The following is a 14,974-nucleotide window of genomic DNA, read 5'->3' as shown; positions in this document are numbered from 1 at the left end:
TGCTCTTCACTAATGTTTCCAGCTCCTCCACAGCTCTTCCTTGTCCATCCCCTAGACCTAGCACTATCCCCCTTTTGTGCTGCTGAGCCCCCCGCCAGCTCCAAGGTCTCCACGGCTCTCAGTGGTGGGAGGGTCTGGGGCAGGAACCATGTGTGGTAAAAATACAGCATAATCTATACACCCTGCTTTTGTAATTGCTTGTGCACGCCGCATGTTTTCACTCTCGCTTCCACACATCACTAAGACAAGTAGACTAACAATTGATTTACAAGTAGAACTAAAATTCTGCAGACGGAGCCAGGAACGGATGCAATAAATAACTCCTTACGAGAGATAAGAGAAGAGGGACAGGAAAGATGCTGATGTGGAGAGATCAGACCCTGACCGAAGGATGACCGCAGGGGGCTTAAGAACTGCCCCTGGGAGGGGATTTAAGATGTAAATGATACATGTATGTAAACCGTCATAAAACATGTAACTGCTAAGACATACGATGCAAGACGTAATGCTAAGTCTGCCAATAATTGCACAACACGTTGAAATCTATTGTTTACATTGGCTATAAAAAGAAGCTTCAGAGACAGTTTGAGGTCGACTCGGCTTTGAACATTGAGTTCCCTTGTCGACCTGTTTGCAAACAATGACTCTCTCCTTGAGGTGTATTGGAAAAGCCTCCAGGGGCACGAAACTAGCCGTTTGTGCAACACATGGAAGCGATGGGGTTAATTAGGTTGCCCATCCCAAAAGGTAGGCTGAGCATTTAATCTGATAGGAACCCAATCCAGGTTTAAACATGCAAAGAGCAGAAATAAGGCAGCTTCAATGGCTCAGGAAGAATTAGCCCTTGTCACCTATGGGTGCAGTCACAGGCAGCAGAGTCTAACAGCCTACTACAGCTACCAGCTAACGATGCTTCTCTTTCACCCAGTGCTGCAGAGCTGCAACCCCCAGGATCCAGCCCCAGTAGTGATCCATAACGGGGGTGGGCCAGAGACTCCCCAACACACAAGGGCAGCGGCGAATATCGGGTGCCACCGCTCCAATCATGAATATGTGGCTGCAACAGCCACCAGATTTTCCTGCCTCTCCCCAGGTCCCTGCCGCAGTCGCCCCCCGTAGTTACATTTCCAAAGCCACTCTGCTCCCCTGCCTCCATCCAGGCTTCCTTCCAAGGGAAACCAGGAACCAGGCTGCAGGCTTCGCTGCTAATCAGCTTCCTGCACGCCCCCTCGATCCCCGGGGGCCCTTTCTTCACATATTCATCCTGACCTTAATTTAATAGTGTGGATTTGGCTGGGAGCTGCCTTGTCGTCTGCTATTCCCCCTGGCACCACTCAGGAGTTGATGCTCATCATGAATATTTTACACTGGAGATGAAAGATGAAAAGGAACCAGAGGTGTTGGGGCCAGGTGGTAGCATCGGGTCCTTCGTTTGCACAAGCGCAGGGCAAGGGTTTTGGGTGCCAGCTTGTTTTGCTGCCAGAGTTTTCCTGCTCCTTAAGAAAACCAGGTCCTTTTTTCTGCCGTGAAGAGCAGTGAAGCTAATAGGCAAAGCTGTCAGCACTGCTCCCCACACCTCTGCACCCTGCCCTGACTTGGTGGATGGAGCAGGCCCAGATGTGGGAGGTTTGGTGATCCCATTCTGGTAAGGACTCCAAGCTCGGAGGCTCTTCTCTTGCCTTACCCAGAGTATTGGGCTCCCTCCTGCCTACGGTCTCTGGCTGGAAACGCTTTGTCCTTGCATTTTGGCATCTGCCTCAGATGCGGCCCCTGGTGCGGTCACATTAGTGCGGACAGACAGCCTCAGTTCCCTTGTTCCTCGTTCCCCTGCACTACCAATGTAGCTCTTCCAGCTGCTCTCCACTTCCCCAGGGCCTCTGAGGCATCTCAGGGGAAAAAGCCTGGACTTGGAGCAGGCCTGAGCACTGCAATGCTCCCTAAATGGCTGTTGGAGCAGGGCTAGTTCATTCTGTCCCAAAGTTGAGTCCTCTGCCTTCCTGGGCTCCTGTTCCAGCCCAGGGACAAGGTGAGCTCCTCCAGGTGAGTCACAAATTCAGCCCAGGACTGTGCTGTCTGAACAACCACCCCTTCCCTGCCCCTGCAGCTTCCCAGCTCCAGCAGCAAACAGGATCCTCTTCCTAGGATCCAAACTCTGCCTGGAGCAAAGTGCAGACAGGCTGGGATCCACGCAGATAGGGTGGTCCCTCAACACTTGTCTGGAGGACACCCTACAGTCCCAGTGCTGGCTCCTTCCACCCTTCCCAGCTCTTCCAGTGCTTGACCATCCCAGTTCATGGTCTGCCCTGCAGTCCCTTCCTTGACTTCCCATGGGCACAGCTCTGTCCGTGCACCTCCATCAGCAATGCCCGTGATACTTCCCCTTGGTCTTCTTACACCCAGTGTGAGCAAAGATGCCCAGCTGAGAGTCCGAAAAGGAAGGTAAAAGGAAAAAGCCACTGGCATAAGCATCCACAGCATTTGGACCCGAGAAAGGCACCAGGCACTGGGCTGAGATGCATGTTTTATATGTGACCCCGAGTCTGTGTTTCAGGCTGGGAGAGGGTGGTGACTGGAACCGGTTTCTGCCACCTCCACTACACTCATTTAGGACCTCATCACACTGCTGTCTCTGGAGTCCTGGGTCCAGTTTTGAGCCCCTCGCTGCAGAAAGGATGTGGACAAATTGGAGAGAGTCCAGCGGAGGGCAATAAAAATGGTCTGGAGGCTGGGGCACATGGTGTGTGAGGAGAGGCTGAGGGAACTGGGCTTATTTCATTTGCAGAAGAGAAGACTAAGCAGGGATTGAATAGCAGCCTGCAGCTCCCTGCAGGGGGGTCCAAAGAGGATGGAGCTGGGCTGTTCTCAGTGGGGGCAGATACAGGACAAGGAGCAGTGGGCTCCAGTTGCAGCAAGGGAGGTTTAAGTTGGATATTAGGAAAAATTATCTCCCTAGGAGAGTAGTAAAGCCCTGGAACAGGTTACCCAGAGAGGCAGTGGGATCTCCTTTCTTGGAGGTTTTGAAGACCCAGCTAGACAAAGCCTTGGCTGGGATGATGTAGCTGGGGCTGGATCTGCTTGGAGCAGGGGGTTGGACTAGGTGTGACCTCCTGAAATCCCTTCCAGCCCTCGTGCTCTATGAATCTGCGCTGCAGCCGAACACGGCTAGCTGCTTCGGCAGCACTTGAAATCTCCCCCGGCATCACGTGGTGCATCATGCCAGGTTTCCATCCTCTGCTTAAACTCACCCAAATGAACGACCAAACCCTGAAATTGCTGTGCAAAGCCCTCCTTTCGATGACTGTCCCTAACCATCCAACCTTGTGAGCCACCTGCTCCCCCTTTAAATTCTAGCCCAGGACTAATGATGTCCGTCAGTGGACGGGCTATGCGGGAGCACAGCACGTGTTCTGCCGACAGCCCGTGCAAATCCCCCAGCCCTCTCCTTGCAATAGAAAAAGAAAGAAAACACAGGCTCCAACATTTCCCCTTGCATTAAAATCAAGCCTCCTGCTGCTGTCATATCATAGCTGTCAAAGGCGCCTCGAATCACTGTACCTAAGGGGCCAGGCGAGAAAATAAGTGATTTTGGCTAAAAATAATCCTCTCCTCCAGCCCTGCGTATTCTAATCAGTTTTGCCAAATAGAGGGTGGAACTATTTTCAATTTTGTTTTAATTTAATTTCTTATAATCCCCTCTGTGGCAGGCAAGTGGAACGCAGAGCAACGGCTCTGCAGCGCGAGCAGCCCCCGGGGAAGTCGCACCGCCGACAGACGGACACTTAGAGGAGCAGGCACCGAAACACACCCAAGGGAGAGAGCGGAGTTCAAAAGGTTTCCATATTTCCCAGATTCTGAACTGAGAAGTAGTCGCCACCGAAACCTCAAGGGAAATGCACACAACAGTACTAGCACGTCCAGGGTTCAAGGAGTTTTTATCCCTGACCCACCAGCCTGGTGCACTGTGCCTGCGCTCACAGACACCTTCACACAACAGCGTCTTTCAATGCTGATTTAGGGGATGAAACACGTCCCCAGGAATCGAGAACCATGTGGGGGAGAGAAGATCAAAGTTGGGAGAGTTTGGATCAGCTGAAGGATGTAACTTGGGGGTATGAGTTGCCAGACCGTCAGTGGTACGTTCAAATCCCATCTAAGTGACCCCTTCCCAAAAGCAGCATAGGTACTTAAGCTTGTGAACAACAATTTTTCCAACTTGGTCAAATAAAAGATATCACATTTACCTAAAGCACCTTGTCTACCTAGGTACTTAGGAGCTTAAGGGGTACAGACCTGTGAACAATTTACTTTGAGTTTGAGAGATGGGGCTTTACCGTGAGTCCTAAGTTCTCTGGTAACGGTCCATGCACATACTCGGGCCCCATGGTAGATTTGCCCCCCAGTAAAGATGTTAGTCACCTTGGTTTAGCTTTAATTAAGAGTGTGTGCATGCATTTACCATCAAGCAGGTGATGCATGCTGAAGTCCAGAGCCCTTTTGCCTCATGGTTCAGTATCCGTATGGCCATACCCCGAGTCGCGTGGGAAGTCACTCCTAAAAGTGGGCTGCAGGGCTACAACAGCTGGTGCGAGCTGTTTGTGAGCTCTTAGACCTAAAAGAGCAGGAGATGCAAGTAGGCTGAGGGGGAGGCAGAACCAAGACTTTAAGCGACTGAACCATGGACTGTGATAAAGCAGCAGGTCCTGCAGGTGAGAGTCAAGCTGCGTTAATGCTGGTGTGTAAGAAGAGCATGGGGGTGCTGCAAGGTGATACTGGGACAGCCCAGACAGACGATCACACTTACTTCTTCTGGAGCTTTGTCTCTCTTTCCAGTTTAGATTGCCAGCTCTTCAGGGCAGGGTCTGCTGCTTTCATTTGGCGATCGATGCCTGAGGACTCAGATCTCGGGGAGATGTCATCTTGCAACCAGCAGCCCCGGTGAGAGACACTGCAAAGGGCAGCATAGAGAAGCCAGTGCCTGCTCTACTTCTATGCACAGAAAGGCTCCTTCTGGGATACTGTTAAGAAGGGAATAAAAAAAAAAAAAGGATAATTGTTATAAATGAAAATACCACCCCCTGACTCCCACCAGCCCCCTCCTGCAGCTCTTGTGTTACCCTCGTGTCTATTTTGGGGCCGGGTCACGCATTGGAGAAGCACAGCATCACTGCTGCACATGTCCACAAAGGCCACCCCCTGGCCTGTGACTTAGCCTTTTCTTCCATCAGACTGAAATTACCCTCTACCATCAACAGTGGAAATCTCCTTTCACTGAGGAAGGTCAAGGACTTCCCTTCAGCCACTGGGGAAGGAGCCATGACTGGGGCCCACCAGAATATGGCATTTCTCTTCCATGGGCTATTCTGGGATTTTGAGATGTGCTTTCACCCCGAAGGGAGACAAAACCTAAGTTTTCACTGACCACAACTGCTGCCCCTGAAATGTCGAAACAACAATCCTCGGACATTTGGGATCAACCCAAACTGTCAACACGGACGCAAATATTTTGCTTCAAAATGTTGGTTCCAAACATATCATTTCAAATTGCTGCTGCAACATTTTGTCAAAATTGACATTTTCCCACCAAGAGCCAAAACTAGGATAACACCGTCTTCTCTTAAGAAAGCGATTCTTCTTTGGAAAATTCTTGGCAGCGCTAGGAAGGATGAGTCCAGCCCCCTGGGCCTTTCTGGGATGGCTTATGCATTTCTGAGTGCTGGACAGTGCGGGCTTTGTCTGGCGCAGCCCTACACCGATCGCAGGCACTTTGCAGATCAGTAATAATGCTTGCTGCAGCCCCCAGCCTCTGAGACCATGACATGGGTTTAGACTATTTCTCAGTCTGGTCAATAGATTTATCCTGTGCAGTTTTGCTTGTGGATGAAGAGCTCTTAGGTAAAGGGCAAATCTGGAGCAGAGGAGAAGGGCAGAGATGCAAACGGTTCGACTGCTCTACTCCAGCAGCTCTCATAGGGGCAGATAGGGAGTTTCACTTGTTGACAGCTGAGTAATGCCACCATCCCTTGCTCAGATAGCAAAGGAAGCCAAAGTGGCTTGAAAGGGTTGGATGCCATCCTGGACATGTGGCTAAGGGCTATGAGAATCGCTCAGCATCTGGACTTCAGCAGGCATCAGCTGCAGCAAGGTAGGATCTGAAGGGAACCTACGGTCCTCAAAACCAGCCCAGTCCTCCAGTGTGCATCCATCCCTTCCCTTGCTCAGGTCCATCTGTAAATGAAAGGATGTGCTTCCAGAGCAGGCAGCTGGTAGGATCCTGCCCAAGTCACAAAGCTGAGCCAAGGCCAGTGGCTGGACAAAGCCCATCATGGGCTTGAAGAGTGCCCAGGGTCCAGCATATTCCTGGTCTTCACACCCCGGGCAGCATGAGCAGAGGGGCAGGTCTGGGGGGACCGAACAAACAGATGGCCGTCAAGGAAAAGGATCGTTTTTCCAGCTGGGGTTTTGCTCCATAGCAAAACAGACACAGCTAGGAGGGTGGAAGAAGCTGGCCCCCAAACACCACAGCTCTGAGGAACTACCCAGGCCTTGCAACATACCCAATGACGAGCGTCAGAGCAGAGGAGGTGTCAAATGCTACCAGATGAGAGGGCGAGAGGTATATGGGGGTGAGGGGAGAATCAGCCCCTTGGGGTTTAGCCAGTTCTAACCTCCACAACCCCAACACGCGCGGGGCTTTCCATTCACTTCCACCCTCACGTCCTTTCTAATCCCACTCCCAGAGCTGACCCGGTCTGAACGCTGCTACGTGGCACCAGAGGGGATTTCATTTCAAAAGCAATTTCTTTGAGAAAGTTCTCAGCAACGGGAAGATGGAAATTGAGATGAAACTATCCCAATCGCCCAGGCTATCTGGAGCTCCAGCGAGAGGCAGAGCGGTTCTTTGATGGATGCCACTGTCCATTCACTAATCAAGGGCAGAGAATCAACCGCCGGCTGGACTCCTCTGACATGAAATGCCCGGAGCAGAATGAAGCTGTCAAAAGGTTACACAAATCCAAATGCAATTTAAAGACCCTGGAAGGCAGAGAGCAACTTTGCTTTAATGACTTTCCTGATTCTTTAAATAAATGCCTTTTTATTGTGCTATATTCTTCTGGGTCTCCCCTCGACACACACACTACCAAGCAGCTCTTTGAGCCCATATCTTTCCTTTCTTTTCGTGTTTTGGGTCTTTTTTGCTGACAGGGTTCACACTACTTAGGCATCCCCTGGCTCTTAATGAACTGGACATTTTTTTTAAATATCCCCTGCTTATCTCTCCCTCTCATATGGCAAGTAACAGTGTACTCAATACTGATTGCAAACTTGCTTTTCTTTCCTGAGTTGCTTGGCCGTGTCTGTGTTAAGTTGGTGGCAACTGGAGGTGGATTTTCTGGGAGGAAGTCTGGAAAGGCTTTTATAGATTTCAAGAAATACAAGAAAAAATAAGCCCGTCCTACCAGGTTGCCCTCAGAGACTAGAGGAGGTACTAAAAGTCCGAACATTGGGTCTGGATGAGCCTCCTTCATTCCAGCGACCCCCAAGTCCATGTTCATCCTCGTTCAGCTCATGCCCTGGGTCAGCCGTTGGTGACCGTGGCCAGAAAGCAGTGGGAGATGCTGAAAAGGATGAGGGCAGAATAAGGAGTCCCTTCTCTGTGCCTGGAGAAGCACAACCTAATGGAGTCCAGAGCAAAGCCACCGAGGGAGAGGGAGCTTTCCCTTGCTGCGCTGTGCGGGGCCTCGTCTCTGTTACCTACAGCCCCTTTTCCTTTCCCTCCGTGAGCTGGGTTAGCTCACTCCTCCCCAGCTTCCTGGTGCTTTTAATGGCGGGCCCAGGTCTTTTGGAAGACTTGAGATCTCGATTATATATAGCAGCTATAGGGACCCAAACCAGGATCGGGGCCGTGTTGTGCTGAGCACTGTACTGACACACTCTGTGCCCTGAAGAGCTGACAAGCCAAACAGTCGAAGGAGGAAACAGGGATGGACAGCGACTTGACCAAGGTTGCAAAGATAGTCAGTGGCAGAGACAGGAGTAGACCTGCCCCATAGGCTTGGCCTATGGCACTGGGCTCTCTGGTCCCATACCAAAGACACCCCATGAGTCCTGTGGAGGCTCTGCTGATGTTTCGCCTCCACGGCTTTTCATTCTTGCCACCCAGGAAGGCATTTTCATAGGAGGAAGCTGCTTTCATGGAAAGTGCTTCCTGCAGAGATTGAGTCACCCATCGCCCTGAACCAGACCACCTGTGCACCCGGACTGAAATCCAGGGCTGACTTTGGCATCAGGTGCTAGTGCAGCCGATAGCTCTGGGAACTCAGAAGAGCACTTCGCTGAGCACAAAAGGCCTCTGGACCGCTCCCCTCCCCTCTCCCCCATCCTTATCAGGCTGGCATTAAAGAGCAAATAATCCACAGGAAAAGTGTTTGCCCTTGATCTCCCAGAAACAACAGCCAGCTAATCAGTGGGAATTTAATTGGTTTGTATTTAAGTTACATTATCTCCTTTGACAGGCTTCAGTTAGAGTCAGTATCCAAAAGCTTACAGAGCCCCGGCCCCACCACAGATGGACAGGCGGAGAGAGGAGCTTTCCCTCCATCTTTCCTCCCATGGGGACAGCAGACATGACATTAATTGGAGTGCAATCTAATGACCCTCCAAAGGCAGGGAGAGGGAGGGCGCGCTCCCTTTTGCGGTGGCAGGAGAGGGTTCCCCAGTCTGAACTTGCCCCCCAGCTCCAATCGACGCACGCAACGAGGAGGGTTTCTGTTTCTTATGAAAACTGGCACTAACAAAGCCTGGAAACGGGGAGTGCGCAAAGCAAGGCCAAGACTAGCCAAGAAGACCTGGAGACTCAACTGTTCTCTGCTGCTAGGCCGACGGGGGATTACGTGCTGGACCGTGCATTGCCCTTTGAAAAGCCAGCTGCCCCCGGGGAACGCAGCGACTTGGCAACCAGAACTCGACCCTCCCTTCTCTCCACACTCAGCCAGGGAAGAAGAGGGGCATACTTCGGACGTGATAAGAATGAAGCTAGAGCTCCTGCAATGCCAACAGAGGAGGAAAGATGCAGACTCCCCAACTCCTCCCTTGCCTGGAAGAGACAGGAACTGTGCAGGATGTGAATAGACAGAGGACAGAGGCGAGGAGCCCCAGAGGGACTCACGGACAAGTGACATCTGGCAGCACAGGAGGCTCTCGATTCAGACGGTGGCCGGTGGTCTCGGCGTGCTGTCTGCCAAAGCACTTTGGAGCTTGCTGGGAGCCTCCCAGCAAAGGGGAGCGTAAAGGAGTGTTTCCCTTGTCTGCAACAAACCTTCCCCTGCAGCTTTCTGCAGATCAGTGACAACCCCGATGAGACCGAGCTGTTTCATGACACCTGCAAAACTGACCCTGCTCTTCCAGGCTTCATGCAAACCCAGTGTCATATTCTCAGAGGTGGGGGGCTGTAGCACGTGCTATTCTTGATCTGCAAAGTGTCTGCAATCTGTGTCGGGCTATATCAGACAAAGCCCGCACCGTCCAGCCCTGGGCCATCCCAGAAAGGCCCAGGGGGCTGGACTCATTCCCAGCACGGCCAAGAATTTTCCAGTGAAGAACCGCTTTCTTGAGAGAATATGGTTTTATCCTAATTTTGGTTCTTGGTAGGTGGGGAGAGGCAAAAGACATGTTAAATGGACCCAGGACAAAGCTCTGCTGATTGTACAGACTGAACGTGGAGGTCTCTGCAGATCTCGCCTTGGACTGTCAGACAGAAGAGCAGCAAGTTAATACGATGGAAAGTGAACTAATCATTGACAAAACTCAGTGGGAAGTCATCCAGACTGAAAGCTTTGCTGGGGCCAGCCAGGTTCCTCTGTGAAGTCGTTTCAAAGCAGATGCTGACGGACGGGCACCAAGTCAAGTCTTTTTAACACCATGCGGGATGCAGCGTTTCGGCTGCACAGAGAGCCACACACAAACTTTTCATCTCAAAAAGCATGTGAAGGGAGCGGCAAGGACAAGACTTGGTCTGGGATTCCTACCCCCTTTCAGGGTGGGATATAAGAATAGGCAATGGCACATCCGGCGATGTGGAGATCTAAATGTTGGCAGTCCCCGAGGGACCGTGCCGTAGTTCGTGTCCAGCTCTTCAACTGCAGCTCTTGCAGGACCGATGTCAGCACTCTGTGGGTTTAATTGCTGGCTTTAATTTTTAATAAGCTTCCTCCCCTTCTAGGACAGTTACTCATTCTGCAAGAGAGGCAAAATCCTTTTTTCTTCCAGATCTCAGGAGGAGCTGACAGCTGATGATGGGGCTTGGCCTTGACCTTGCATTTTCCCGCATTCACATCAGTTGGCTGCAACTTGAAGCACCTTGATGTCAGCGAGACCAGTCCTGTGCTTCAAGCCAGACAACAGGCAGCTGGATCCGAACCCCCTGAAGCCAAGGGGCACCACTGAGCGGTACTTTTGGTACCAGCTGATAGAGCTCAAGGGGTTCATGGTTTCAGAGCTGAAGGACCCAGGACCAAAACTTGCTGCCAGGCAGGTGTGCAGAGGAACAGGCTGACCAGTGGTGCCAGGCCCATTGGCTTTAGGGGTGGCAGTTTCTAAGATATGGGTGTGCAAAGGACCGGTGCCTTTGGAGGCTGCCAGCCTCTGCAATTACTGCTTCCCTCTAGAGACACTGTCCTCCATCCTGGGCCGGATGCAGGAGGCTTTCCTCCAATAAGACACTGCCATATTCCCCAGAGCCTCTCTCAGCAGGTCCTTGCCCATCTGAGACCTGGCTCCTCGCACTCAGGTTCACATGTCATGAGGAAGGTACTGAAGTGACCTTGCCGGCCGCTGCCCAGGGCCCTTTGCCTCCTATGGGAACCTGGCCGCAAGCAGGCAGTTTTCTCCCTGGCTTGGATCTGCGACCTTGGCACTGCTGTGCAAGAGGAACATATTTCCCTCGTGCCTTCTCAACCTCTCTTCCCCCCCTCAGTTATTTTCATTATGAATCTAATTAAGCCATGCTGGTGGAGAACATGCTGCAGCGTACGGGCTCAGCTTGGGTTGCTGTAAGAGCAGCGATGGAAATGAACTGCTGAATTATGCAGCAATTGGATTTGGGGTTTTGTGCTACTTAAATGTATTGCAGGATATGAAACCAGCAGCGGCATTCACTCCTCCTACCCCCTGCTGAATCGATACAGCTCCAAGCCGAGCGAACGAAACGTACGTAATAAGGCGCCGCACGTGTAGGAAGGATTGCGATAGCCGTCCCACCCTCCTCTAGCAGCACTGCCCGTGTCTCCCATTGTGCAGTTGGTCTGGGAAGCAGATTTTCTCTGAACAAATACAACACTTGAAAGCAGCACCTTGGTCCTTAGCTCGAGGAAATCAAGCAGATAGCACTGGAGGCAGCCACAGCTCCAGCCCATGCTGCAAAATGCTCTCAGATCCCCTTCGGATTAGGCCAGGATTGAACTCAACTGTACCTGCCTCTTCCAAAGGCCTTGGTCATAATTGCTGGATATTATTACTCCAGCCAGGCTTGTCCAAACTACCCTCTGCCTTTTATCCTTGAGTAGTTACTAAGCAACACTGTATTAACAATTTGCAGACAGGGCTCAACCTGCGGCTGGTGCTGTGGGTTGATTCCCCTGCCAACTTCCCTGCCATTAATCAGGTCCCTGAGATGATCTTAGCAGATGATAGAGTTTTCAGATAATAAAGCATCAGGCAATCGCCCGTATCCAGTGCCCCGGGTCATGCAAACAAAGCTTATTTTTAAGAGCAGCTCTTGTCATCGTTGTTCTGGCTTGCTGGAGCGTGGAGTAGCCTTGAACAAAGTGCGGGCCCCGTTGTGCTAAGCCCCAAACAGCTTGCAAGATAACTAGGCTGGACTACATGCAGGCTGGAGACAGAAGGGGTACGTATGGGGAGCAGAGGTGCAGAACAAGGCCAGGCTCCCCACAAAACCCCAGCACCCCGAAGCAAGGCCGCATTTCCCAAGAGCTGAGCCCCTGCCATGGACAAATCCTCTGGGCAACATTTTCCACTGGGCTGTGTTGAAAACCTGGCCCTAAGCAGCATACCCAAGGTCAGAGGCAGCAGCAAGACCTGAATGCAGATAGGATTTGGACCAAAAATATAGATAGGATATAGGATAAAGAATTTTTTTTTGCAAAAATCTAGTTGGTCTAATAAAAGATACCACCTCTACCACAAGTTCTGATAGGATTTGGAAGTATCTGAAGCCCAGGCGGGGGTAGAGGATACTTGCAGCAGGACCACGAGTGTTTCTTGGATGATTCAAATGGATTTGGACCTTATCTGGCTAATGGGATTTGAAAAATTTTCCTTAAAAAAAAAAAAAATGCAGATCACCAGGGGGCCTAAACCAGGAGGCCACCCTTTCTCTGTCAACTCAGGTGTTTGCTGGCCGCAGGCCCTGCAAAAGCACCAGGACTAACAGCCGTGGGAAATGATGAGCGGTGAATCATTAATGATCTGGATGCTGGAGCCCAGCTCCCTTCAGCGCTGCAGGGGGATGTTACTGAAAACTCGAGGCTCGGTTGTTGAAGACGCCCTGTGATCATAGCTGTAACTGCGGGGAGCAGAAGGGAGAAAGGAGGAAAGGGATGCATTTTCTGAGGTCGAGGGCAGTTACTGGAAAAGACCCTCATATTACGGACCCAGAGAGCACGCTTTCCAGTGCTGCACGGAAAGGTAACTTTGCTGCCAGTGTCCTTTATTTTTCACCCCCACCAATGCTCTCGCAGGCGGGCATGCGGAGCAGGTGAGCAGTCATCTGTGCTGCTGCAGGAGGAAAGGAGGACAGGGGGGAAACGGGGGGTGCCATGTGAGTGATGCTCACTAGGAAGCAGGAGGCCGTCTCCTCCCTTGCCCTGCGCTCTTTGCCCCATGCTATATAAAACACCGATTTAATGCCCTTGTCACCTTTCAGGGATTGCTCATGAGAGGACCATAGCCCACCATTACCACCAGGTGATGGGACCGCATCATCAACAGTAGCAGAGCCTTGGGCTTTAAGCACAGAAAAGGTCCAGAGCTCAGCTCTGGTGATGTTCTCTTTGCAGACTGTGTATTAGATAGGAAGGGGTCCAATGTGGCTCTTCCCTGATCTGTCTTTCTAATAGGGCTAAAGTGCAAACAGAAACATTCCTGCCTTAACTGGTCCATGACTTAACTTCATTTACACTCCCAGGACTGCTTCTAACATACCAGCAACCCCCAAACTGCACTTACAGCTTTGGCAGCTTGTAACTCCTGTTCAAACCATGCAGAGCCAGGGCTGCCAGCTTCACACATCTCTGCCCTGGGACTCCAGGAGCTATCACAGCTGGAGGCAATTACAGGCTGATCCTTTCATACAGGATGCAATCACCAGAGACACCCCTAGCCAAGAGGTGAGGATAGGCTCCCTGATCTGCATCAGTCCCTGGCTGCCCTTCTCCCTGCAAACTTGGGGTTAAATTTAAAGAGATGCAGCTCCTAGTTGGAAGTTTCATACCCATTTGCACCAGGCCTGAATCCCGACCGTTCTTTATAGACACATGCATTCAACTCTACCCTGCCTGCACCCAGTCCACACAGCCTGTCGCTGAACCCGGTGCAGCCGCTGGGCGATAGGAAGGCTCAGTCAGGCTCTGTGCACAGGAACCCCAGACCCCAGCGCTGTGCTAGACAGGAACAGGTCAGCCCTTCAAGCCTAGCTTCACTCAGTGGCATCATCTGTTTTTAGGGACCCTGAGGACTGCAGCAGGAGGTGCTCTGTGCAAAATGCAGGCCTCTGTTTGCAGGGTTTTGAAAGTCCGTGCGTTTCCAGGCACACCCATTTTGGGGCAGATCTGCAAGCACTGCTACCAGAGAACACCTCATCCAGCCCACCCTGGCTCAGGGAGGGCTGTCTGTCTGCAGCTAGTACCACTTTTATGTTATCCCATTGACAGCTGTTTTAGCTGTCATTAAGATGAAGTCCCAGCAAGAGATTTTGGAGTTGTTTAGATATGAGAAGTCTGCATTTTTAATTAGGAGAGAGGCTGCTGACTTGCTGCAAATGCTCCTCGGTTGAAGCGCAGCTGGCATTCATATACACATCAGTGTCAATGTGCCTTAAAATCCAAAGGCAAGGACTGGCTGAAGTGTGGCTGCTGGGGTCTCCGTCTTCTTCACTGGTTCTCAACCTTTTTAAAACTCAAGGCACCCCTTTAAAAGTGTCAGTGCTTAGTTTCCACTCCTTTTTTCCCCACAGAAAAAAATCCCCCCAGCAGTTCTCCTATTGCAAACAACTCAGACAGACCACAGCTGTGGGTTTCTATGTCTGCGGATTGCTAATCTATGGATTTCTGCAGTACCCCAGGGCTGATCATCACTGGTCTAACCCCATGGGGAAGGGGTGAGCCACAGCGATGCTGGCTCTATCAGCAGCTGCTTTTCTGCTGGGAAAGCAGCCATCCTCCTCCCCGACCCCTGGAAGGACTCACTGCCATGCCCACGTCACAGCTCTATTTTTCTACAAAGCTAAACCCAAATCTCCAGCCAGAAGAGTGCAGCCTGCAAATCCCTCAGTGCCTTCCCTTTGGCCCCCATGCCCCGTGTTTCCCAGTCTGCTGCAAGAGCAGGTCTGACTCCTGCTGCTCTCAGCCCTCAGGCAAGACCTGCCCAGTTCCCAGCTGGGGCTGATAATTATGCTGAATTTACTAGCCCCCAGCCACCTGGCCCTTAAAGGGCCATCTAGTTTCTGAACTCCTTTCATCATCAAGAAAAAGGAAAGCCACTGGCTAGACTCAAGCATACCCCCTAAGCGATTACATGGGGGACAAGGCAGCAGTTTGAGTTTACCCTGCCCGGGTAGGCTGGGTCTCTTCAGTGGGAGGACAGGACATGCACCGAAACGTGGGGTCATCCCACGACAGCGCTCACATCTGCGGTGCCGTAGGCGAAGGGAGATAGGAAAGAAGTAAGGCAATTCTGGAGA

Source organism: Alligator mississippiensis, chromosome 16 (genome assembly GCF_030867095.1).
Source record: "Alligator mississippiensis isolate rAllMis1 chromosome 16, rAllMis1, whole genome shotgun sequence".
Lineage (NCBI taxonomy): Eukaryota > Metazoa > Chordata > Crocodylia > Alligatoridae > Alligator > Alligator mississippiensis.
The sequence above is the reverse complement of the archived record's forward strand: the minus strand, read 5'-3'. Positions refer to the sequence as shown.